The sequence below is a fragment of the Leuresthes tenuis genome, unplaced genomic scaffold (assembly GCF_036924035.1).
Source record: "Leuresthes tenuis unplaced genomic scaffold, fLeuTen1.0.hap1 SCAF_3, whole genome shotgun sequence".
Taxonomy (NCBI): Eukaryota; Metazoa; Chordata; class Actinopteri; order Atheriniformes; family Atherinopsidae; genus Leuresthes; species Leuresthes tenuis.
The window spans coordinates 24,623,779-24,648,432 of NW_027325357.1; the positions used below are offsets into that span (position 1 = coordinate 24,623,779).

The 24,654-nt window shown below is 41.8% G+C and overlaps 1 protein-coding gene across 1 annotated transcript in view; it reads right to left on the minus strand.

Moving 5' to 3' along the window:
- Positions 1-24,654, minus strand: part of rpn1 (ribophorin I) — a 164,489-nt gene that overhangs the window by 77,560 nt on the left and 62,275 nt on the right. The window lies entirely within an intron of this gene.

The following is a 24,654-nucleotide window of genomic DNA, read 5'->3' on the forward strand; positions in this document are numbered from 1 at the left end:
TGTAACTCTCTATATTCTATATGCTTGCTTTGTATGCTTGTTTTAAACTGTTGCTGTTCAGCACTTTGTAACCGTTGTTTTGAAAAGTGCTCCACAAATAAAGTTTATCATTATTATATAACAATCATCTTTTAAACACAATATACAGTAATTAATAGATTTTTTGGTAAATGGCTTGTTTTTATCAAATCCACTAATAAAATATCTAAATGCATCAGGATTTCACCTCATATATATTTGTAAATGACTGTCTAAAAGCAGTATCACACCACATTTTACATTTTGGATCCTCTCAAAGTCAACACAGCCTGTGATGACTTTTAGGGATTCCCTGTGTGCATGACAGCACTTTGACCTACCGGTGATATAACAAAAATAATGGCAACTGTTTTCCAAAAACCTGTGATGGTAAGTCATAGCAGTGTACTTTGTTAGAGTATGATGAAACATGGTATGTTTAGGTAAGACTGTGTTTTCCTGGTGTTACATGATCAGTAATCTATGTAAAGCACAGTAATTTCATCCTTTAGTTGTATGTATAGTTTACATCATGTTATATTCGCCATATAGTGATAGAGAGCACCTTGAGAGCCCCATGGCTGCATTGGGCAGCACAGAGGAGAAAGAAGATTCCGAACGCAAAGGTGATAAAAGTGTGAAATGATCACCAATTTGACATAATTGTAACTTTCCTAGAAGTCTAGTTTGAAAAAGACCTAAACATTTTTCAAAGAGATAAACATTCCCTTGAACTAGATCATTTTGATGACTTATGTGCTTGTAGAGATAAATCTTTTAGCATTTTAGTTTTTAATTTATTTTTCTTGAATCAAAAATCCTGTTCCTCGTACATTAAATCACACGACACACTGATTTCCCAAAAAACTGTAAAATCCTTCACTCTGGATGAACAAATATCTTAAACTAAACCTGCCAGTGTATGATACAACATTGAAAGACTAATTTATTGGGAACATTTTAAAGCCTGATTTGAGTGCATGGCTTTAGCTTTGCCAGAGCCATAAAATCCTCAAGCATAGAGCTCCTTGAGTAGGTCTGCGTCTGTATTCACATTTATTATAAAATCATAAAATATAACAATTTAAAGCCAGGTTTTACAGATATCAGCCTCAAAAGCAAAAACATAAAAGTAATTTCTTGCATGTTTTATATTTATTAAATATGAACAGACTTTTGCTGCATTTATTTGCCACTGTGGAGATAATTTTTCAAATTCAGTCAATTTAAAGAGTTTATAATCAGTAATACCTCCTTGTTCAACGAGACAAGAAATGTGATGGCAGTTCATTTATCTAAAGACTAAAACATCAGATTAGTCTAATTGTATTTTGATGCCGACACATCCCAAGCTCTCTAAATCTAAATTTTGTTACACCACAACCAGTAATTTGAATTAATGTGATTTGGGATTTGATGTATGCTGGCATTTAGAAAGTAGACCAAGAGGTGGGATGAAGTGAAAAGAAAAAAAGATGTTTTATTAAAATAAAAGAATGTTGAACAATAAATGTTTTATCCCTTTTGCTTTAAAGTCCTATATCACGGTTAGTTATCAAAGTGCTAGATCTGGTGTATTTACTCATGGTGGTGCAAGTGGGGCAACTGCACCCCATTATCAAAGGGGGGCACATAAACTTATCTCCATTTCGTTATCGGTACAGTAGACTCCCCGAAGTCATTTTATATTTTTCAAGAATCCTTTAATCAATTCTCATATTACTGTTTCAGAAACTGACAGAGGCAATGATCATCAGTCATTTGTAGTCAGATACCCCCCCATCACTGTCCCTTTTTGTGTGCGTTGGTTCAGTCCAACTCATCCAATAAGACAACATCAACTGGACTCAACAGCGTGTCAAAGCACACAGTGACAGGTTAACAGGTAAGAAACACGCCATTAAGCCCAACTTTATTCACTGTCTGGAAATAACACAGATAAAAGTGGGTTACTGTACGTTATAAGACCCTGTTTGTGACCCCAGGCAAATTAGAAATTAGGTCAAATTAGTGCTAAACTGTGGCAAAAATGCAGAATTGGTGTTTAAGCTAACTTTGCCAACCTTTCCGCTTAGCTTTAGCTCGCTAGCCGGTTGGTTTTCAGCTGTGGAGATGAGACATTGATGAAAGAGTCGGTACTTTTATGTCTTACATTGTTCACTGACCAAGTATCCGAGAAATGACAGGAGACAAATACGTGAAACCTTATTCTATTCAAGCGAGAAATATCTTCAAGTCTGTTGTGACTGTTTAATTGGGCTGCTCAGGTGAAGCAAGTCGTGGGGCTTAAATCCCTCACCTCTGAGGACCCGTACAGGTGTGTGAGCCACGAATGATGCGGGGATGCTCTTTGTTTGTGTCGCTTTTTAACTTGCGGGAACAAAAGATTTACAAAATCACGAATGTGGGCCCTTAAGTGATGAAATGTAGTTGTACAGAACAGTCTTTCAAACCTTAAACCAAATGATGGGGAGTCTCAAAGCTCTTTATTTGAGAAAATTCTAAGCTTAATCCACACAAAATATTTCAGGGTAGATCTCTGTCCTTCTTTCTATTTTTTTAGATGACTTTCTCCTTCTGCAGGATCCCCTGTCTTTGAACAATGTCGTTTTTGGGGCAAAACAAAGTGCAAGTCAGAGAACATAAAGGACAACCATGGATCATTAAGAGTGTACTGCAGGCCCTTTGGTGCCACTATGTGCCTTTAACATTTGGGTTCAAATTTCTCTGGTTCTGCATAGACATGGAAAATCTTTTTTGACCTCAACATCTCAGTGGCTCACATTGATACAGTCCTACCTGCCCATTCACATGATTTCTTTCACGCCCACTTGAAACTTGACTTCTTAGAGTTGGGGGTTAGTGGGCTGGGCTTCAAAAGTAACATGATAAACAAGTTGGATGGTCCAACTCCATCTTACATTAACCAATGCACACTTCATCAGATACACAAACATGCAGGTTAGTTTGTCATGAAAATCATATCTTGACTTTAAGGTTTCACTTATAAATTTGTGTTTCTTCTTAAATTTGTTGTTATTTCTTAATTACTTTCACACAACCTTTAAAAGAAACACAGCAGCGATATCAGAACATTCCACTTTCTGGCTACTTTGAAGTGAGCAGGTGCAGGTTTGGTCGGGCTTCTTTTTGCACCATCTTGTTGTTTCTAGAACACACACATCCATCAGCTACAGCAATGAGTCAAACTGCTCATCTTATTACAATGCAATGCTCTGCTGCATCCTGATTGGATGATACTTCATCACTTACCACATACTTAAACCTTTTTGTGTTTGAAAATAAGTTTGAGTTGCATTTGCAGACCAGTTCCCTCCCCACACCCACGAGTTTAGGTGTACTTCCTTACAGGAGAAGCCTCCATCTGCAGGATAGCCCTGCAGAAGCTGCTGGGAAACACTAAGAACAGCACAAATTGCAGGTGTTCGACTGTCCTCTAAACTCCCCATGATGCTCTGATGGGATCTGTGGGGAAATCAGCCCCATCCACAAAGAGCCTGCCCCACAACATACAGAAACCAATGGCTCTATTACTTCTGTTCTAGAACCAAGACGCAATAGGACACCCTTACTTCTTTGTCCACTCCCTGATTGGTCAGAGCTCATTTGATTGTTTTATTTTTTTTCTCATAACTTACTGGTTCATTTTTAATTTCTGTCAGATGAGTATTGACCGTGTCTGTGACAACTTGTTTATTCAGTTTTAATTTCTTTCAGAAAGTGGCATTATAAGCCCTCCTCGACAGCAGCCGTTGATCAGTCAGCAGGAAATTTGCGGTGGATCAAATTACGCCGACAATTGTTCTGACTCATAGATTCTCTGGCAAACTTGCTCTTTCTTTGCCTCTGCACTATAGCAACAGAGACATCCTTTTAAGGTGGCATGTTGCGATCTATTTCCAGGTCACAGACTTAAAGGTTGAAGGAGAGCGAAGACGAGGTGGCAACGGTTTAAAAACGAGCAACATAGCTGCTGATGTCTCCCCAAAAATGTTTGGTGCAACTGTTTTTTAAAAAAAAAAAATCTTTTCTACCTGCATGAAATTCTAATGCAGTTGTTAACATGATGTCAGATAATGTAATACCATCAAGAACTTTGTGTATTTCTGATCGTTTGGAATCAATTCTTGCCTTTGGGAAACATTTCAGTGCATAATGATGTCCGTTTCATTGTTTATCTTTCAGTAGCACCGATAGAGTTGAACCGCTGGTGGAAATGTGGCTCTATCTGTGAGCCGTTCACTCTGCACTGCAGTCATCCTGTCTGAGGTCCCCTTGTCCATCGTGCTGGGGTAGATTTGGCCTTTGGTTGCTTCTATGCAGTGAGTCTAAAATGTATTCTGTTAGTTTGTGGATGAGATATCTCCTTCCATTGCTCTTATTACGTTGGCGTGTGTGCTAATAGATAGATAGACAGACGACTTTATTAATCCCTTTGGGAGGTTCCCTCAGGGAAATTGAAAATAGATTCAGGGCAAGTGTGTTTACCCCAGTCATGTCGGAAGTTCAGGAGTTGAGAGGGATTTTCTGAAGGGGGATCTTTGCAGAAGTGTTGGCCTGTGTGTGTCTGACTCTTTACGTGTGTGTTTGTGTAAGCTTTGCTGATTAACACCAGATGTGCATGGGCTCATGGTGTCTGCAGTAGTTTCAGAGGGCCTCGCTGTACTCCGTTTGGCCTCTGTTGCAGAAAATGCTCAGGCAATGTCTACACATGGCTGAAATTAATGTTTTTGTTGTCCGTTCTCAACATATTTGCGAGGTTTGAAACCTCGGCTCGGTCTGAACTTCAGGAAGGTGGCGAGTTGTGCAGTCGGAACGGAATACTGGTGTAGGTCTCCTGCAGATCCACCAGAGGGCGAGAGAGAGCTGTAAAACATCTGGAGTGTCTCTGAACTGAGTCTCCCTCTGGGTTCACAACAGCAACTTAGATTTTTTTTTTCTGGGAGATCTTTGGAGTTTTTTAATTTACTTACAAACACCAAGCCATTGTTGGTTTTGTATTTTATTTCAGTGTATTAGTTAGTTAATTCATTTTTAAAGCAAAATAGCAGTTCTCCATAACACCACTGGAATATTTTGACTAAATCAAAGTTTTGTCACAACTCAGAGGTCACTTAATTTGCTTAAAAACTGGTTAATATATTTATGTCTTTGATCATTTTATTTAACAGTAAATCTGGAATGTTTTTAGAAGGCAAACATCCCTCATTCTCAGCTTCCAATTTCATTTAGATTGTTTTTATTGTCCTACCAACAGTTCACAACAGACCAGACTTAATTAACAGTCGTGCAAAAAAGGAAATGGAGGAAAACCTTTTTTTATTTTATTTTCGTACAACTAGTGATGTTCGTGATGAACTTTTTCAGGAGTAACTGTGACTATTGTACAGCATTTACTGGATGAATTGAGTCTTTCTGAAAAAAGCTGTTTAATTACAGACTTTTGAAGGCGATACATCAACAACATGATGGTGGCAAAAATGTCTCCCAGTGCTGTGCAGTAAGGTAGTTCTCTGAATACTTCACTTTGCTAAATGCTCTAATCTCATCTCACTTCCTCCGTTCTGGTCTCACTTTCTTAAACTCTGTCCTCCGTCTTCCCCTCACAGGTCTTCTCTCTCACCCACGCGTCTCTCTACCTTTTGTCCCTGTGTGAATATTTCACATTGCTGCTGCCGCTGGTGCGTGATGCGGGAGACTAAGCGCTCATTGTGTGCACGCAGTGTGGGTGCTGCGGTATGTGGCCTTGTGGCGTGCGGTGTGTCGTGACAGGCGTGTGGCTGCTGACGCCAGCCGGCCGCCCTCCTGTCTGTCTGTCCGTCGGTTCAGTTACACCTGACTGGCGATGACATTGCTGTGCGCACACACACACACACACGCACACACACAGCCCACACTCTCATGTACTCCGCAGCATTAGACATGATTCCCAATAGTTAAGTGATACTAGCTCACTGGTTTGTTGGCACTGTGGTCTGCCCTCACAGGAGTACAAGTTTACAAGAATCTTTGGTGTTTCCTTTGATCTGAATGAATGAAAATTTTGAGAATTTAATTTGGAAGTAATTTGACAACAGAAATCACAGAATTTGTTGTCGTTTGTTCTTTACAGCTGTTAGTTCCCACAGATATTATTTACGTACATGGCCTCTTTATCACATGCACTCATTGTTTCTCCTCCAGTGAATTTTTGTGGCATTTGCTTTTAAAAGGGGAAAGGGCATCGTTGAATGTTGGGGTTTTGAATTTTGCTGTGTAGTCTGCTCTGCAATGCGGTGGAAGACTGGCCGATATTGCAGCACACCTTGGTGTAATCCTCGGTATTTAGTGTGTTCTCTCAGGCTGCCGGGGTGAAAAGTTGAACCCAGTGTTGACCTTTTCTTGAGAGAGGGCTTAGCATCTGAAGTCAGGCACAGGCCAAAAGCACAGGGAGGATATTCTCAAGTTCCTCTTTCCCTCCCTCACGTGCTCCGTCTCTCTCCGCCACCCTCCCCTCGCACACGGAAACAATTAGCATCTGTGATAAGATGCTGTACATATTTCCACCATTTTATCCCCACTGGTTTTGTTTGTTTGTTTTTCCATCGGGACGAAAGTCTTGTGTCCTCTTGTCACGGCGTTGTTGATCACAATTCCATCTCATCTAGGTGTAAGGAGTTGGAGAGAGAAGGAAGGAGTGAGAGACTGAGAGGGGCCTAATGTTTATCACTGCGGGGAGTTGAATTCCAGATGTTGAGATAATGAAGAAAATAAGCAAACAATTATGCAAAAATAGACAAAGTGGGGGGAAAAACGCACACGCAGACTGACAGACGACAGGAGTTGGGCAAAACAGACTAGTTTTGATTTTGACTCTCGAGGCAAAGTTTAAGTCGCTCTAGTTTTGTCACCTGAAAGCAAGGGAAGAACTTTTATTTGTAATTCTGCTGATTTATCAAGAGATGGACAACTCTGATAGCTCTTGCCACCTTGACAAATGCTCTAGAGTGAACTAAAACGTTACAAACGATAAACTTACACAAGTGTACACTTATCTGAATTTTTACACATGAAGCTGTGCAATTATTTGAACAAGCTGTGTGTCCTCATAAAGGGCAGAGCTTTAGCCACTGTGTTAAACTTACAAATCTTATCATCATTTGCATCGTATGCCTCGGACCTGCTGATTCACTCTCCATTTTGCTATAACAGGATGACCAGAATTTAAAACCAAAACTAAGTCTGAAATCCTTTTTCAGTCCAATGGAGCAGGGGAAAACACGGCGTAAAGATACGAGTCTTGACAGTAGATGTTGAGTTGTGCATGCACTCTGTTCCCCATCTGTTTTAGTTTTGGAGTGGTTGTGATAACCTCAGCCTGACCCCTGATTGGTCTAATCTCACCCTTATCTTTTCTCACTGGTCAGCTGACAGAACACAGCGCTGCAATTGGCTGCAGCCCCGCAAAGAAGGAGTGACCTTTTTTAGCATTGTGTTGTTGTAACAGTTAGACAGTGAGAAGTTTAGTCTACTGTCTAAACCAAAGCAAAGATTCAAACCACAGAAGCAGAAGGAATGTTTGGGTCAAAATTTCAGAAGCCAAATACGTTCACTCAGTCAGGCACCAGCCGATGGAAAACACCCACAGTTGTACTGATCCCTCTCATTGTGCACAAACATGACTTTGTGTGATGAATTCTGTAAACAAGTTGAATGTACACGTCTCTTCATCTGGTCTAAACTTTAGAGAATTTTGCATCCAGGCTCTATTGTAATGCTGCATCATATGATAACAAAGGCTGAAGTAAAGGTAGTGTGGTGACAGTGCTCCTAAATGAAGAGTCACAACAAGCTGCTGCTCCAGGCAGCCTGGTTTGAGGGCTTTAGAGTCCGATTAGATCAGAGGACCACTCTGTTTGTTTGTTTTGTTTTGGGAGGGGCAGCACTCCTGAGGGACCCCCGCTCCTCCTACTATCACACTGCTATCCCTCCCCAGGATTCCCCCTCAGGGCACAGTCAACTGGAGCCCACCTGACCTCCCTGTCACCCTCTACTAACCCGTGTCAGCCATGGTATCCTCTGAGCAAAAAAAGCAAAATGAAGGAAGACTCTGCTGTGTCTTAGTGTCTGCTGAACCAAATCAAAACCAGACCGTTTCGTTCAGGGGTGTAGCCACTGCCACCCAGGCAGGCCCGCCCCTCTATCCCTGACCGGCCCAATAAGAGGTTCATCCTGGCTGCCTGACCTCTCTTTCATCTGCCTGTGTGTCTGAGGTGTAATCTCAAACCAAGTAGTCCTTCAAGGGAAAGGTGTTAGCTGGTTGAAAAGATTAGCTCAAGGTGGTTGCAACTGCAGTGCAGTTCTTGTGTGTATTCTTATGTAATCACCACAACTACTATCTAAATGTTCTTCTCTTAAATTTGGGGAGATACCAGTATGGATGGAGAACGCAGGCGTGTTGTTAACCTCTCATAAGACTGAAAATGGACTCAAGTTTCTCATTTAAAAGTTGATAGTTTGGTGGTCTTTTTTTTTTTTTCTTTTTACATTTTCAGGTGCTTTTCTGATAGTGTAAAGCCTTCATGGCTGACTAAATGCATCTCTCTTTCCGCCTATTCCCATATCTTTGCATTGACACACTTCTCCCATTTCTCTATCGTTCCATTTCTCTATTTTTACAAGCTCGATAAACGTCTTCAGCCAGAGGCACACACCTTCCCACATGCACACACAGACACTGACACACACACACACACACACACACACCTCTGTTGACCTCCTCTTCATCTCCCACATGGCCTTGGGGTGAGGCAGCCTGGCACCAGACAGTTATTCAAACCCTCAGGCAGCTTCACAACCGACCACAGACCGAGACAGAGAGATGTAGTGAGAGGAAAAGAGAGCAGCTGATTATTCACTGATTAACTTGTGTCTCAACGTCAGATGGGGGATGATGGATCTTTTTTTTCTTTATTTAATTTAATGAGAAGTGCGACTTTGAAATATTTTGGTAAACTCATGAGCGATTGCCTCAGTGTTTGCTGGACTCGCTTCACAATCTTCCCAGGAACGTATGAATTCAAAACAAAATTTTAAACCTAAACTAATTTGCTTCTTTGACCAATTATTACCTTTGTAGATGTTCTCTTCGTCTTTAAACCCATCCATTTAAAACAGGAAATGTTTTTCAGCTGTAAATTAATTTTGTGTTCAATATATTTCATTTAATTTCAATCCCTTGAAACAAGAAATAAAAGCCATGGGGATGCTTTAAAAGTCGCCTTTGTAAACATTGTGACCCATGTCTTTGACACGCCTTCTTGAGAAAAGCCTCTTCTTAACATGAACGCCAAGAGATGAAGGTGTCTTTTTGAGAAAGGACATGGGATGGGGAGGCAGACTTTGGAGCCTTTGTTCTGTACTGGGCCTGTGTTTTCTGTTGGTTTTATTCTTCTAAATCCTCCTTGGTTTGTGTTTGTCTCTGAGCTCTGCTTTGAGAGATTAGGGATGAAGGTCTGAGCAGCTCGTTTAAGTTAAGACATAATTTCAGCTCTTTATTGTGGCTTTGAATTGTCTTCCTTTTTTTTTTTTTATCAATTAATGAAACCGGTTTGAATATTAGCAACGTTGAAGGTTTGCGCTTTAAAGAGTTGCAACCAAAGCGCTTCCTGAATGTCTTTCTGTCAAATTAAACTTGAGGCTGATTTGTCCTGTACTGGTGTATATTGTATTGGACGAGTGATGTCAGTAAACCATGCCACCAGAGATGAGCCATATCACAAGAGGCATCGCTAGAAATCTGAGTTGTGCCATTAGACAGAGAGAAAGGCAGTATCTTGAGCGAGAGAAGGAGAGGGACACAGAACGGATTGTTCCACAACAGACTGACGGACCTTTTAGCCTTATCTTCCTGAGCTACTCTTACAGAAAACCAAGGAGAGAAGGCAAAAGAATGCCCTGCTCTTTCTCTCCCTTCCATTCCCCATTCTCTCATTTCTCCTGTCTTCTCTCCTCCTTCTTCATTTCTTCTTCTTTGTCCATCAGTCTTTACCTAGTGTTTCTTAAAAATCCTCTTAACCCTTGAACTCCTTCCATTGTCCCCTCTCCTCTGTATCTTACTTTGATGCTTTAATATCTTGTTTCTTTCCTCACCAACTACCATCCTTATCCCTCTGCAGCTCATTGGAGCACTCTTTTAGCCCGATGCTCCTACAAATTGTTAAAAGGAAGATTTGTAAGACACCTCTGAGTCTAAGCAGTATTACTCTCTGTAAAATAGATCCCTCTCTCCATCTCAGACTCACACTGTATACATGACAGCTTTTCAGGAGGGGTGCCCTCCAAACATAGGCACCGGTGCTTTTGCAAGAACACCTTATTTGCATTTGTTTACATGTGCCACTCTCTGCACATTTGGATTTTCTGCATGTCACAGTGTTTGGATGCAGCCTCTTGCCTGTATCCTGATATACACACACACACACATACACACACAGGCAACAATATTTCATCGCGATGACACTGTGAGTCGTCCCTCTCCTCCCTCTTTGACAGAATGAAACGGATGGATAATTAGATATCAAAGGAAGGCAGGCTGGGTGTGGCGAGGCGCGCGGGCCCCTACGATGGTAAAGCACTTATTAATGAGATAGGCCTTATCTGCTCTCCTCCCAGGAATTCTGCCTTTGATCGGCCCCGACTCTGGACTTAATACATTTTTGATTGATAGGCCAAGATGACAGAGAAAGGCGGTGTGGACGGGGTGCATGAGTGGAGGGGAGTCTGTGAGGGGGGGGGCAACCCTTAGATGCAACTGTAATAATGCCCTTCACATGATAAAATAACTTATGACCATAATGTTTTAGCGGATGGAATGGTGTACATTAAGATGAGCATACACAACTTAAGAATGTTTAGGTAATTGATAAATCTCTGTTCCATGTGCATATACATACTGTATAAACACTCACACATTCAGTTCCACATTCCTCTGCCTACACAGACATAAATTTATTTAGACAGTCCAAACAGACAGGCCTATTCAGTCATCTTAACCCCAACAATAACTCACACACCAGGGCACCAGAAAATCTTTTCCCCAAGACAAAGCTGGAGAGGGGCAGGCCTGTGGAGGGGGACTGAGATAAGGTCCTATCCCTATCTTGGGATGAGTTATAGCCCACCCAGGAGGATGTGGCTAGAGACGACCCACCCGTACACGCTGCACAGCTTGCTGGGATTTGTATGGTTGGTGTACTCCCCGTTAGTGAGGCAGCAGACGACCTCATCGACAGAGATAACAGCCCCACTCTCAATAACACCTTGACCAGAGGGAGGAGAGGCAACAGCATTGAATCATTGAGCCTCTATGAACGCACACACGAGCTTGGCGCTACACAAACCTAATCCACACACATCATACACGTCCGCCCCCGTCTCTGCCCAACAAGAGGTGACTGAGCATAACCATTACAGCACTGTGTCGGCGCGTTATGAGTCTCTGTCAGAGTAAGGCGTCGAGTAAATTAAATCCATAACTGCGGCTCCATCACCTGCCCATCAGCCCCCATTTATTACCATACCACAGGGCGAAGTGGACAGATTGATCAGTGGGACGGGCACATTTCAGGTCATCAGATCAATCACACCAATGAAGGCAGCTGAAAGAGGAAGTGTTTGTATAGGGCTACAGCTGTGTTTCTGGAAGAGTTAGGAGAAAAAGACCTGAACAAACCTTCCTGTCCAGTGCAAAATACTCAAAACTTCCAAGACTGTGGATCACTTTCTGGGTCTCAGTCTCATTTCACATGACTTTAGCGCCTCTGTTATTGTCGTGTTCTTTAGTGATCGCACAGTTTTCTTCTTTTTTTTGTTTAAAGTTTCATTCATTTGGCATGCGGAGATGGTTAATTCACTGTGGAGGGTGCTGTGTCAGTGGTCAAAGAACGATCACAGATACATTTTAAACTCGCACATCAAAGTTTTTATTTAATAGACAGACGGAGCTTTAATGCTGGACGCAGCATGAGAGAGCGGCTCCCTGAGAACCACGATGAAACAGAGGCAGTGCTGAACAGAGATGGGTTGGGAAGCAAGACTGCATGAGTAGGGGGTTAGATGATAAGAGTGAGAAGAACTGATAGAGTGGAAAAAAGGAAAATGATTAAAAACAGCAATCATCCGTTGGAGACTGATAAACCAACCATTCGTTAATTGGAAGCGTGCAACTCGTGGGGATATGGTTGGATTAGATTCACTTCCTCCCTTTTCTCTGTTTCTTTTTCGCCCGTTCCGTCTTCTCTTTTGTCCTCCATCGACTTAAATGTATGAGAGACGCGTCCTATTATCAACAGCTAAAATGATCACGATAAATGTAATATTTATTTTTTCCACACTTGCCAACCAAAGGAGGTAAAATTGAATGGATCCCATAACGTTCTCCTTTTTTCTAACTGTATATCTCAAACAAAGTTAGGAAGACAAAAAGGTTTAGTTAGAGGGAAAAATGGAACAGTCAGAGATGAAGAGACAAGCAGTGAGGAGGTAGTTGCTGTTTTTGAGTGATTTTGGTTTTTGGGGCATATAGGAGATGGGAGATGGTCCATAAACAAAGGGTTGACAGCCCACCCATCACCCCGGCAGGTCTGGCTTGTGCTGCTTAGATAAAGCGAGGCTGCTTCCTTCTGTATCAACACCATCCATCATCTATCTTCGCCTGCCTGCCTGCCCACCCTCTCATTCGCCCTCACATCCGCCACTCTGACTCCCTACACCTGCCAGCTCTGCGTGTCCTTTTACCCATTAGACCATGAACAAAACTTTCAGTAGAGCAACACAGCTATGTCCATTTTTCCTTTTTCTGTAAAACTTTCTCTGAAATCAAACTTTTGGGGAATGTCTGTGTTTTAAATGCAGCTGTCCATTAAAGCTGTTTGCTGCTCGTTCCTTCTTTTGATAGGATTTGGGGGCTGTGGTCCTTAGTGATTTATGCATCTTAAACTCAACTTTGAAAGGGATGAACATTAATCACTGACATGTCCACCATCCCCTGTGCCTGTATGTGTGTTCATTGAAAGGCATCCTTTTCTTTTTATTTCTTCTTGAATGTTTGAAGTCTATTTGCGCTTGATGTATTTTGCTTGTCAAATCAGACAAAGCCTGAGTTTGACTGAGCTTGGCAAAATTGTGTTTTCCAAAACTAACCTGACAAAATATTAACCCGTGATTTTGAAAATTGTAGCCACTACAAAATGACCCTTCAGGCCACCATTGTTCCTTCGTCAATTTAGTTTTTTGTATGAGCATCTCCTTCCTTTCTTTGTTGCTCATTGGGAATGGGAATTATGCAAATGGAGATGGGCACGACGAAGAAGGGATGTTGACATCTTCCATCCATGCTGCCCCCAACTCCACACACACCATTCAATAAGCTGTCTTTTGGCCCGGGTTGGTGTGTCTGTCTCTTTTGGCTGTCTCTCAAGCATACTTAAACAATTGGAGCCATATTGCAGTGCACCATCCTTTCTTCTACCCATCCCTGTCTATTTTAGTCTGACTAGACAGGTGCTGAGACGGGAAGACCGAATGCTGTCAGCAACTGAAACCAACAAAGCTGCGTTATCTAACTTTGGAAGGAGAACCGAGGACGTGAAAGTTGTCGTGTGTTTGAAGAAAAGTGTTCTTTGATTAGCTGCCTTTATGAATGCCACCTGTTCATATGCTCAAATTTGAAACACAGTGCCGTAGGATGAATAACACTTTTTCTTTAAACACAGAAACTTTGTAGATGTAGTTTTTTAATGTCTTTGGTGCTTCATTCAGTTCCACCTGTCAGAGGGGAATTAAGAGATAGAGAACAGACCTGGAGCCTAAGCAGAGCAGTGTGGTTGGGGAAATGGCTCAACTAAAGGATGAATTAAAATGAATAAAAGCCAAGAAATGGGAAAATGGGCAATCACTTGTGCAGCATAATGAACAAAGTGCAGATATCACTGTCTTTATGTGCCAGGGGGCTTGAAGCTCCATGTTCTCACACTAAAGGAACAAATGAGAGTGAAAAGAGCCAGAAACTATGATTGTCCATTAGTCTGTCCTTAATTCTACTTCCTGTTGTTGCTTTATGGAGACAGAATTTCTGTGCCATGCAAAACCCTTCATATGCCCTCAGTCCAGCTTCAGAGTAACTGCAGCCCGTAGAAAAAGATACAACATGTATTAAGTGTGTATTTCAGTAAGTCAAAAAAATACACATTTCGCTTTTTGAAATTTCTTTTCTTTTGTAGACATTTAAGCAGTTTTGATGCAAGGTTTTTGCTTTTTGCTCGACATTGTCCTAATAAACAACTACAGAATTCTCGTATACACATTGTAAGGAACGGACAGTGTGGAGTTTACAAAAGCTGGGATGCTGCATCCAATGCAAACAAAAACGGAACACAGTGACTTGCAAATCATTAAAACCTTGTATTTTTTTGTAAATTGCCAGAAGATTGCGTGAGAAAGGCTGAAAATGCAAATGTTTGCCACAGTGATGCAACGATGAGAGCGTCTGGAGACTGAAGTTGTTCATTGTGTTTTTAATTCCATATTACAAATGTTTTTGCTGGCCAACAGTGGCTGGATAGTAGACATGCCACTGTATCACTCAGGCTATTTCAGTACTGAGCCATGCCGTTGTAAGACTTCCAGAAAATATGCATTGTGTTGCTGAACTAAACAAGGCCTTCCCTGAAAAAGCCTTAATCTAGATGGCATTGGTACAAGTTGCCCATGCCATGTTCTCACTGAAACTATGACTTATACTAGCTCATAACGTGCTGGATGAATGCTCTCCTCTTTTAGCCCATTTTCTGAAGTCATGGAAGCGGTATCCATGACTTGCAAGAACAGTTTTCCACTTTGCCTCAGTCCATTTTCACTGAGCCCAGAGAAGACGGCAGACGGTGACGTCTTGAACTGGTACTGAGCCCGTGCAGAGACTTCTATTCCAGTGTTTTTAACGCAGGGCCACGTGAGGCCCCGAAGACCGCAGAGGTCTAATATTGATTTTTGAAAATTAGCTAATATGTTGAAAAAGGTCACACTTTCAACATTCAGTATGTTTTCTATGTTCTATTGTGAATAAAATATTGGTAAATGTTTGTATTAATTTTTTTTTACGTTTTGCACAGTTGAAGTTTAATCAATCAAAAAAAAGGGGTGAATTTCTATTTGTGCATCTAGTGATGCACAGCATTTTTTTGTTATTTAAAAAAAGGATAAAGAAACCGCTTATAAGCTATTTTTTTCTGAAAAATGCCTTGTTTAAGTTGCACTTTTTAAATCAACAGAACCTCCTGTACCCTAGCAGTGTGCGTTGTCTGTAAGGCCCAACCGTTCCTCGCTTCATAACACATCAAGAGACATTTAGTTTTTCATCTCATCAGAAAAAATGTTATTAGATACAAAATACAGACATAACTTGGCGGAGTTCACATTTACATGCTGACACTTTTCTTGCGTGAGTTAGTTATCCCCTTTGTTGATATGACAAATGAGCACTATCAGGAGTTCATGATGAGCTCATAGCTTCATACCCTCGTCTCTAATGATGATGATCTTCTGTCACGCGTGCTCAAAGGAAAAGCCCACTACAGTTAAGACTTCGTGCACTTGCCATCGCCTCCATTAACCCCCATGACTCAGCTGCTGACATTAACCTCACCCCAGCTTGATGTCCACACATCACACATCTATGAAGGACGACTCAGTCTGTGTGGTTGGATTGGCATGAGGGAGAAAGGAATAGCGTTTCACGATATTTGTGCTGAGGAATGCTATGTGCCGGAGGTCATGTGAAACCCTGCTGGCACTCTGAGTAACCTTAAGAAAAGCTACCACGACATGACCCGGAAGTTGTTAGGTCATGTCTCAGGGCAAAAGGCTCGACTCTGTTGACAGCACCCTCTCCAATCTATACACAACTCTCACTCCTCAGCTTCCTGGGAACCTTACTCCCTGGCTGTTCACTTTAAAGGGCTCCTTCCTCACAGGAAAAGACACGTTGACGTGACCAACTAAAGCATAGAGAGCTATTGTTGGCTGTTCAGATATCAGGGAGTCATCCTGTAGTACAAGCTGAGAGAAAAACTTCCCCCAGGAAGTGATATGGCAGAGCAATCATAACCATATCTTGATGTATCTGATTAATCTAACCTTCTTTGATCTACATTTTAAACCGAGACGAGGAGGAGAGGTCTCTCTGGCTTAGACTACACGGAGCATTGATAAGTGTATATGAGTTTAAGAGAATGGGTGGGAGTGGGTGGAGGAAGGGCTGACATAAAAATCGCATAGTTCAAGTTGCATGTTAAACAAACAGCGAGGACTTTTGAAACACTGGAGCCCGAGATTTAAGTTAAGTAAATTAGTGTAAATTAACCTAATTTTCAGAGAAAACAAATGGTGGAATTTTAATTGAGTGCAGTAGTGGTCAACTCACCAGTCGGAATGGGGAAAATGAGGTGAGACTGATGGAAAGACTAATGATATGTGTGGGCTGCTGCCACAGCAATTATCGCCAGCCTTCACAGGGTAATCTTCATAAAAAGGACCTCGTGGACAGTGTTACAATGAAGATGCTGAGGAGATTATTATGATACAAATTGCCATCATTAGTTAGTCCCTTTTACTCTGTAATAAGTAAGTTCGATGTGAGAACATTTGATCACATTTCTTTTGTCCTGGCGTTTGGTGGTTTTTGTCTCTTGTGAGTCCTGTATAAGACTATTGTCTTTTGGGGTTAGGAAAATATATTTTTGTGTAAAATAGAGCCTGTCAAAACTTGCACTGTACTCGCACTACAGATTGCTCGAGGAGCGCCCTGTGATGAGGTCAGAGAGACGCATCAATAAGGGGAAAGTAAGATTATACATATCACCCAATTTCGGGAGGTGTAAGCTGGCAATGCTTGACTCCAGTAACTAGGCCACTAATAGTTGTTATGACATTTTAAATGAAATTTTACAAATCTTTTTGTTTTGGCAGTGTGGTTACATCATGCTGCATTAACGACAACATTCTCGTTTGAAAGGAGGACAAATATTCTGTGATGTAGTTTTATTCTTTCCTAAAAAAGAAATTGTGAAAACAAAACAGTTAATTTCAAACCAATACGATTTTGGAGGGAAAGTTAGATGAATCATGCTTTTGAGCAACTTAAATGTGTGTTTTTGTGTGTGTGTGTGTGTTTAGCGTGGACTGTTTTTGTTACTTTGATAAAACAAAGAGAAGCCAACCTGCTGCATGTCAGTTACAGCTTTTTATTTCTTTAGTTCGGTCAGAGGAGCTCCACTTGTCAGTGTGTTCACATCTATGCAACATTCGTGTGTGCATTCTAATGTTTCTTTTAATGTTTTAACATATGCAACCCCTTATAAACAGTGTTTTATGCAAACAGTGGCAGGGCTCCCATCAGATAAGACTCCAGAACAGGAGAAGGAGGCTGCCTTGTGAGGGGGGGGGTTGAGCGAGGGGTGAGAGCAGAGGCAGTGTGAGAAATGAGCATGAAATATTGAGGCCAAGGAAATGTCTTTCTTGAACATTTTGGGACACCTCAGTGTGACATTCCTCGGAGCTACACATACTTTGGAATTTTCTTGAAAAAATGTCTGTATTGAAATTTGATTCCCGTGTCTCACCTGAGAAGGTGGACGGGGCCACGTTTACCACAACGTTGCATTCACAACACTCTGAGAGCGTTTGGAACTGAGGCGATCATGGGCCATATTCAACGTTCACCCACTTGTTGACTTGTTAAAGTGGTATCAGTTTTCCATTGCTGTCCAAAGAGTATCACAGATTTTAGGCGATTTTCAGAATTATCTCGGCTGTTGTGGTTATCTGATGGTAAGACACACCATTGCAATGGTCACTTTATCATTTCTAGCGTAATCTCTTGCTCCCCTCTACTTCCTCTACGAACACAACATAAAAGACCTCTGCCTGATAGAGAGAAATGCAACACAACAACTTGGCCTATTGTCGCCTGGGCCATGTTTCTCCCCTTCCTCTATATTTTTATCTTTCTTCAGCTCTCTGTTTAACTTCTGAGAGAAAATGCCTTGTGTCCTCTCTGAGTTTGATATGTGTTTTTCCTTCCGTTTTGACTTTCCCAGCATTTCTTCTCTCTGTATTTGCCTTTTTTCTCGAAGATTGAGGAAGCACTATGATGTTGACTGAACTAACACTCTGCCCTACATCAGCTAAATCTTTAACCCCCCCCCGCCGCCACCACCACCACAATTTCTGTCACTCCGGGAGACAAATGTGCATCTCTGAGTTCCCTCTCCCTGTGCCCACTGGCTCCCTCAAACTCAGTTCCTTTCTCCTTTGAAGTGCTGCGTGCAGAATGGAGATTCTTTGCATGGTAAATTCGCCTAGTTGCCTGCAGCGTATCCATTACACAAGTTTAAAGAATGCTTCTGAGTCGTTTTGGAAGGGTCCTTTTTTCCTCACTTCTCCACCAATTTCTGTGTTTTGAACTTCGGTAGTCATGAGCCATGTAATCTGTAAATTGGGCCCTTTCTTCCGAGCTCGCGCTTCACCATCGAGCAGCGTTTGATGTGCAATTATTTTGCTCATTACATGTTAATTTTATTGTTATAGTTTGCAAATGTTTCTTGGGGTCATGATGTTAAAAGTTTCTGAAGAAGTAAAGAAGCGAGAGAATTAGCGATTGAAGCGTACGTCATGGCAGCGCAGAGAGCTCATTTGAGATGCCAGAGCTGGCTATCTCCCCGCTCACTTTCAAGCCTTTTAGAAACAACCTGCTGGGTGGTTTGAATAGCTACGGAGAAGTTGATCTGGGATTTAGTGTGGCAAAGGGATCCAAGGCTTTTATCTGCTGTAAAAGGTTGGAAAAAATGAAGATTTGTCGTGTTTGTTTGAATGGAACCATAATCTCTTCCACAAAGATATCTTAGCAGGGTGGGAATCGTACGTTTATTTGGCCTTTTGTGCAGATTCTCTCTTCTCAAACATCTTAATAACCCGATGTGATTATGTATGTTTGCTGACACACAGAAAATTTGTCCTTTTTTTCTTTCAGAAATACTGGATTTGAATGGGTTGTTAATTTCAATTAGAAAGAGGATCAACACTCTACTGTAATTATGTCTGGCCCATGAACAAACCATTTGTTGAAGCTGGTTAATGCCATTGTTACAGCTTGGCAGTTCAAGGCTGCACATCATATAAACATGCTGCTAGGCATTAAATTGGTGTCACTGGCAAATACTGCCATGCTTGTTTAATTTTCATTTAAAAATTGCTGCTACATCCAATGATGGGAATGAGATTATGTTATTTCTTATTATTCTACTAAGATGTGATATACGAAATCATTTGGCATAAGACTGTACTGTTTTTCCTTTTGTTGGCTTTAATAAAGACATTTTGTTTAGTTTGAATGCTGTTTTATGTTTGATCCAGTCACCCAAACTCAAACACAATTCTAATTAGCCTTCAGCTGTGGGACAGAGTAACTAACACACCCGTGCCCACTTTGTTTGTAGGCGCTCCTTTTAATCTGAGGAAAAGATAGCGCTCTATGTGCTTTCTTTTACCCCTCTTTCATTTCTTCCTGTCTAATGGCAAAAGCAAATTCTGTTTGACTGTGTTCTTTAATACCATCAGTGCTAAATAAACTTTGTTGACAACAATAGCTTCTGGCAAAGCGCCTGCACAAACAAAGGGGAGCCAACAGGTTCAAAGGCAATGTATCACTCTGCTTCTTGCTCTTCATTATTCATCCTGCTGTCTTTACCTTTCATTCCTCATTCTCCTCTGCGTGTGTGTATGTGCGTGTTTTTTCTGTGGCTCTTTGTCTGTTAAACCGCTACATGGTCTGGATACTGAGGCTTATTAGCTGTTGAGTTTAATTAAAAAAGGCCATTCATATGAAAATGGGAGTCCGATAGCGATTGCTGTCCCCAGCAGCTTCCTCCTGTTACTTTTAATTAGACACCCTCTTGATTGACATCAAGCCTACTGGCGGCTCAAGCCTTGTATGCCTGTGTGCCAGAGAGTGTGTGCTAATTTACAAGCATGTAGGTTAGTTGAGTGTGTGCAGGCATTTTTTCTTCTTTTTTTTCTTTCACAAAAATATATGCATAGACGTGCAGAAATACCAGCTCTAAGGTCATTAAAGCATTACAGCGGGAGACTGGACATCAAAGTTCACTTTGTCGTCATGAGGTAATTATCTGCACAGTAGCACAGAGCCCGGCTGCCCACCTTGTCACTCATGTCCGGTGGGTCATGTTGAACAATGAACAGTACCCTTGTGATTATGAACAGGGTGTGCAGCGCACTCACGCCAGCACCACACGCCATGATGATGGAAAAGGTGATGAGCCACTTTTCTCTTTCTGTTTGTCTTCCCTTTCTTCCATTGCAACTCTGCACTCTCCTTGTGACTCTGGAGGGAAGTGGCTCTCTTTATCTGTTTTCAGTACACGCTCCAGCTCTTGCTACCTTATTATTATACTGTCAGTGGCACGTGCCCGGCTGATAGATGTTCCTCTCAACTGTTTACTACAAGCAGATGATTTAACTAAGGCTCTCTGTTCAACTTGACCTCTCCTCTTTTCTTCTACTAAAACAAGATGACTTCATTTGTTGTTTACGACAACTCCATTTTATAGGAGGAAATGGAGGAATATACTATATGGTTGATAGTTGTGCTTTAAGATGAGGGTGTGTGTGTGTGTAAGAGTGGAAATTGAGATGGCCTGTGTATGTACATGTTTTTTCCTCACATTACAGGGCAGATTGCGTGCAATGAAGACTCCTGTTTGTGCAGCTTTTATTTCCAAATACAACAGCTCATGTGCTGGAGTGCACCAATACCTTCAATAGTTCCAGCTCTCCATAGCCCAGAGTAGCAGCCTGTTTCATGTTAAGGGATCAGTAAGGCCCACCTCCACACAGACTACAGTCTCCAGCAGAAATGGCCCATCAGAAGTCACTGCTCGGTAAAGTTGTTTTCTCTTCCCCGTGTTTTGTTTTGATTTGCCTGACGTTTGGGAATGATTTAGGAGAGGGGCCTGATGGCGGCAAGCATATCAGAACAAAATGTGCACGATGGATTTGGTAATTGTTCCAATTACTGTCTTTCTTATGAGTTTGTCAGACACACAGAGGATCGTATTTCATGGTGAGTCAGGAAAGCCTAAATGTATCCTGATATCGGTGTGGAGACAGTCACCAATAGGGGGCACCTGAAGTTAAAAACATGAATGAAAAGGAACAATGCAAGTGGAAATACTGGGTGTGTGTTTTTTTTTTGTTATCAGGCTGGTTTTGTTGTTGAGTTTAGTCTCTTTAATCAAAATTTAATATGTACTGCATGAGTTTTTCAATTCCATTCATCTGTGAAAGAAAATCACCCAAAGTTGTTTCATTTTACTGCAGAAGAGTGTCATTTCAAGGTCCACAGGCTTCCTTGTTGCGTTACTCTGTTACACAGTGTTCTCTCCTTCCACTCAGACAGATTAAATCAGTTGTGTTACTCGGAAATGCTTCAAGCAATAAGGCAAGATGGAGCTACTACAAAAGAGCCTAACAGGGTTTGAAGGAGCAAGACAGAGAGTGAGACGGAGCAGTGTGTTGATGTAAAGTATCATTGTGGTGGGTCTTTTTGAGTTCACATCATTATCCAACCAGTGCGAGAGTCCAGCTGTCTCCCTTAGCCGTTGAGGTGAGTTACCTGGGCTGACTTACCTGGCCTCCCAATGCCCCCCAGCATACAGTGTTTCAGCCAGGCCCCGCGTCCTCCCCTTTCCACAGCACTTAGCAGTGATTAACCCCGGATTCAGCCAGCCCACCTGCCATCTGACTACCATTACAGCCCAGCTTATCTGCCTCTCCATCTCTCTACAATAGGGCCTGGGCTAAGGCAGGGGGATTGGGCAGGGGAAGGCTGCCTGCACTGTTTAATAATAAATCATTAGCTAAATACTTTTGTTCATTTGTGTCATGTTACATGTACTTCAGTTTTCTGCTCTGTCTCTGTCCATAACCCCCCCACACACACACACTCTCTGCCTTTTTCCCTTCTTTTTTCGTCACTCCCGCTGCCTGCTGCCACCATTCATCTTCAGCTGCTGCCAGTGTCTCTCCTCCTTCCTGTTTTGTTTTTGTCTCTCTCTCTATCCTTAAAAACCCTAAATGTTATTTTCAGCTCCCGACTATACATGTGACTGTTTCAAGTCATCGAAAAGGTTATTTTCTGTAAGCAGCCACATAATTGTTTGTATCCTATGTTTTGCCCAAGGGGGAAAAAAAGTTTACAAATCTTTTGAGATCTCAGAAAAAAAAAAAATCAATTTTCCACCTTTGGGTTGATAATTTCATTAGGCTGAATGGTAATCCAAGCAGACATGCTGCTTATCGTATTTGTGACCGTTTCTCAGAATTCTTCATTTTGAATGGCACCAGCTGAATTGGCCTGTTTAGGCTGAAACTGTGTCAACCCCAATCCATTCAGATATATCGCTAATATTTATGGTCCACTTTCTCTAGTCAAGTTCCCTGCACAAACACACCACAGAGGGCAATACACATGCAGCGTAGGCAATCTGGACAGCGAGGAGGAGATAAGTCTTTTTGTTCATCTAACTTGTATAAAGTGATTATGTACATACTGAGCCCTCCATATTTAGACTTCTTGACGCCCCCTCCTCAGTCAGCCCCCTGGTCGGACTGTTGTAATCTAATTTTCCGCTGACAGAGGCCGTGGAGATCCTTAGGTCACGGTGCAAGTCCCTCCTGCCCACCCCTGCTCACCCTATCCTGCACGCTTTAACTAAGAAGTCGCCATGGCGCAGACAGCACACATTAGATCTGTCTACCACTACGTCAGCTAACCCAACAGATCTAGAACCCCGCACTGCCTTTTTTTTTGCCGCTCCTGTCATTGCTCAGCACCTTACAATACCGCTGATTGTGAAAGACGACCTGAACGTTGCATATCATTTCAAATGTATCAGAGGATTTTTGAGGATAAAAAAGGGGAGAACAAAGTGTGAAAGGGAGCCTACAGTCTTCAGGCCACACCTGAAGTTTGCTGAACTGTTAACATGGCAGAAGAAAAAAATCGAATTATCCTGTCAGTCCAACTAACACTGGACTTTTAAAATGCTTGCAAACACATCAATCTGACTGAATCGTACAAAATTGAGCTTCTCAAAACTCGAAGAACTCACCCAGATTGGTGATGTAATCACTGTGTTTATACTCTCAAATACACTCATGAGCCTTGGAACTCCATCTTTTTGCACATTTTTCTAACATCAGTAACGTTATTCTGTCTGCCTCATGGTGTAGCAATGAAAGTAAACACGTTTTTCTTTGTCTTTTGTCAAACAGCTACATTCTTCAGAAACTGTGGTTTAAAATCAGCCCGTTAAGACTATGTGACAACATGCAGCCACTGAAAGTATTTACAGACTGATGCTCTGCTCTGTTGAAATCCTGTTTTCCTAACAGCAGCGTCATCTGACAGCATCTGTGCAGTGAATTTGGCTGTACTTTCATGTATGATGATGTCCCACTGAGAAAGTTAGAAGCGGCAGAATGTCTTGAATGTTAACTTGCACACTCCACAATGTTGTAGTGTTAAACATACTTCAGTCGGTAGCCAGATTCCGCTCCTCTGCATGTATACGAAGACGAGGACACAGCTTTAGTTAAATTACAGTGTAGTTGTTATCGTAGCTGTTCTCTGCCATGCATAAAACCATGCTGAGTGTTACCTACAGCATTTTATGTGCCAGAACCAGTTTGTCACAGGACAACAGTTGGGTTCTTTCGTTTTATTCACACATTGAAACACACATCCTGATCATTTGCTTGTCACAGTAAAAATCTTCCATACAAAACTCAGCCTGGTGTAGCCCTCACAGTTACACACTGGTTGGAGTTCTTTTTTTTCTTTTTTTTATTTAAATCAGCGTATTCTATCTTAATTTCAAAGGTTTTTTTTTTTCCTGTATCCTGTGCCTTCTGTTATATTCCTCCCTCATTCTCTCTGTGTTTCTCTCCCTCCCTCTCTCCTCCCGGCTGTAGCATAGCTAGTAGCTGATAGGCATCTCCTCTGGAGTCTGCTGTAGTCTGCACCGGTTTCAGACAAAGTGCCTCCATCAGACCACTGAGGCTCCCTGGGAACTTACCAGCAGACCCCCTGGCCCCACTACCAGTCTGCATGTGTGTGTGGCTGCGTGTGCATACAGTATATGTATCTGAGTGTGTGTGTGTGTAGATGTATAACAAGGACTCAGACTGGACCCTTTGTGTTTCAGTCCCAGTGTTGTAAATGGCTTTTGCAAACTGGGAGATGTGCAGTTTTAATGATTTGTAGGTCACACCATGAATGTCTGGATTATTCTGTTTTCATCTGGAAGCAGTGCTGTTACTGACTGTTTAGGTTAGTTTTCACGCACTTATGTTGGGTCAAGATTGACTTTTCTTTGTAGCTTTGAGACAGTGAAGCACACTAATGCAAAAGCACACATGTGCATGTAGTACGTACAACACACACTTCACAAGTCCTGCTCTCCTCTCCAATCTGCATTTGGCATCAGGGCACTTGGAAAC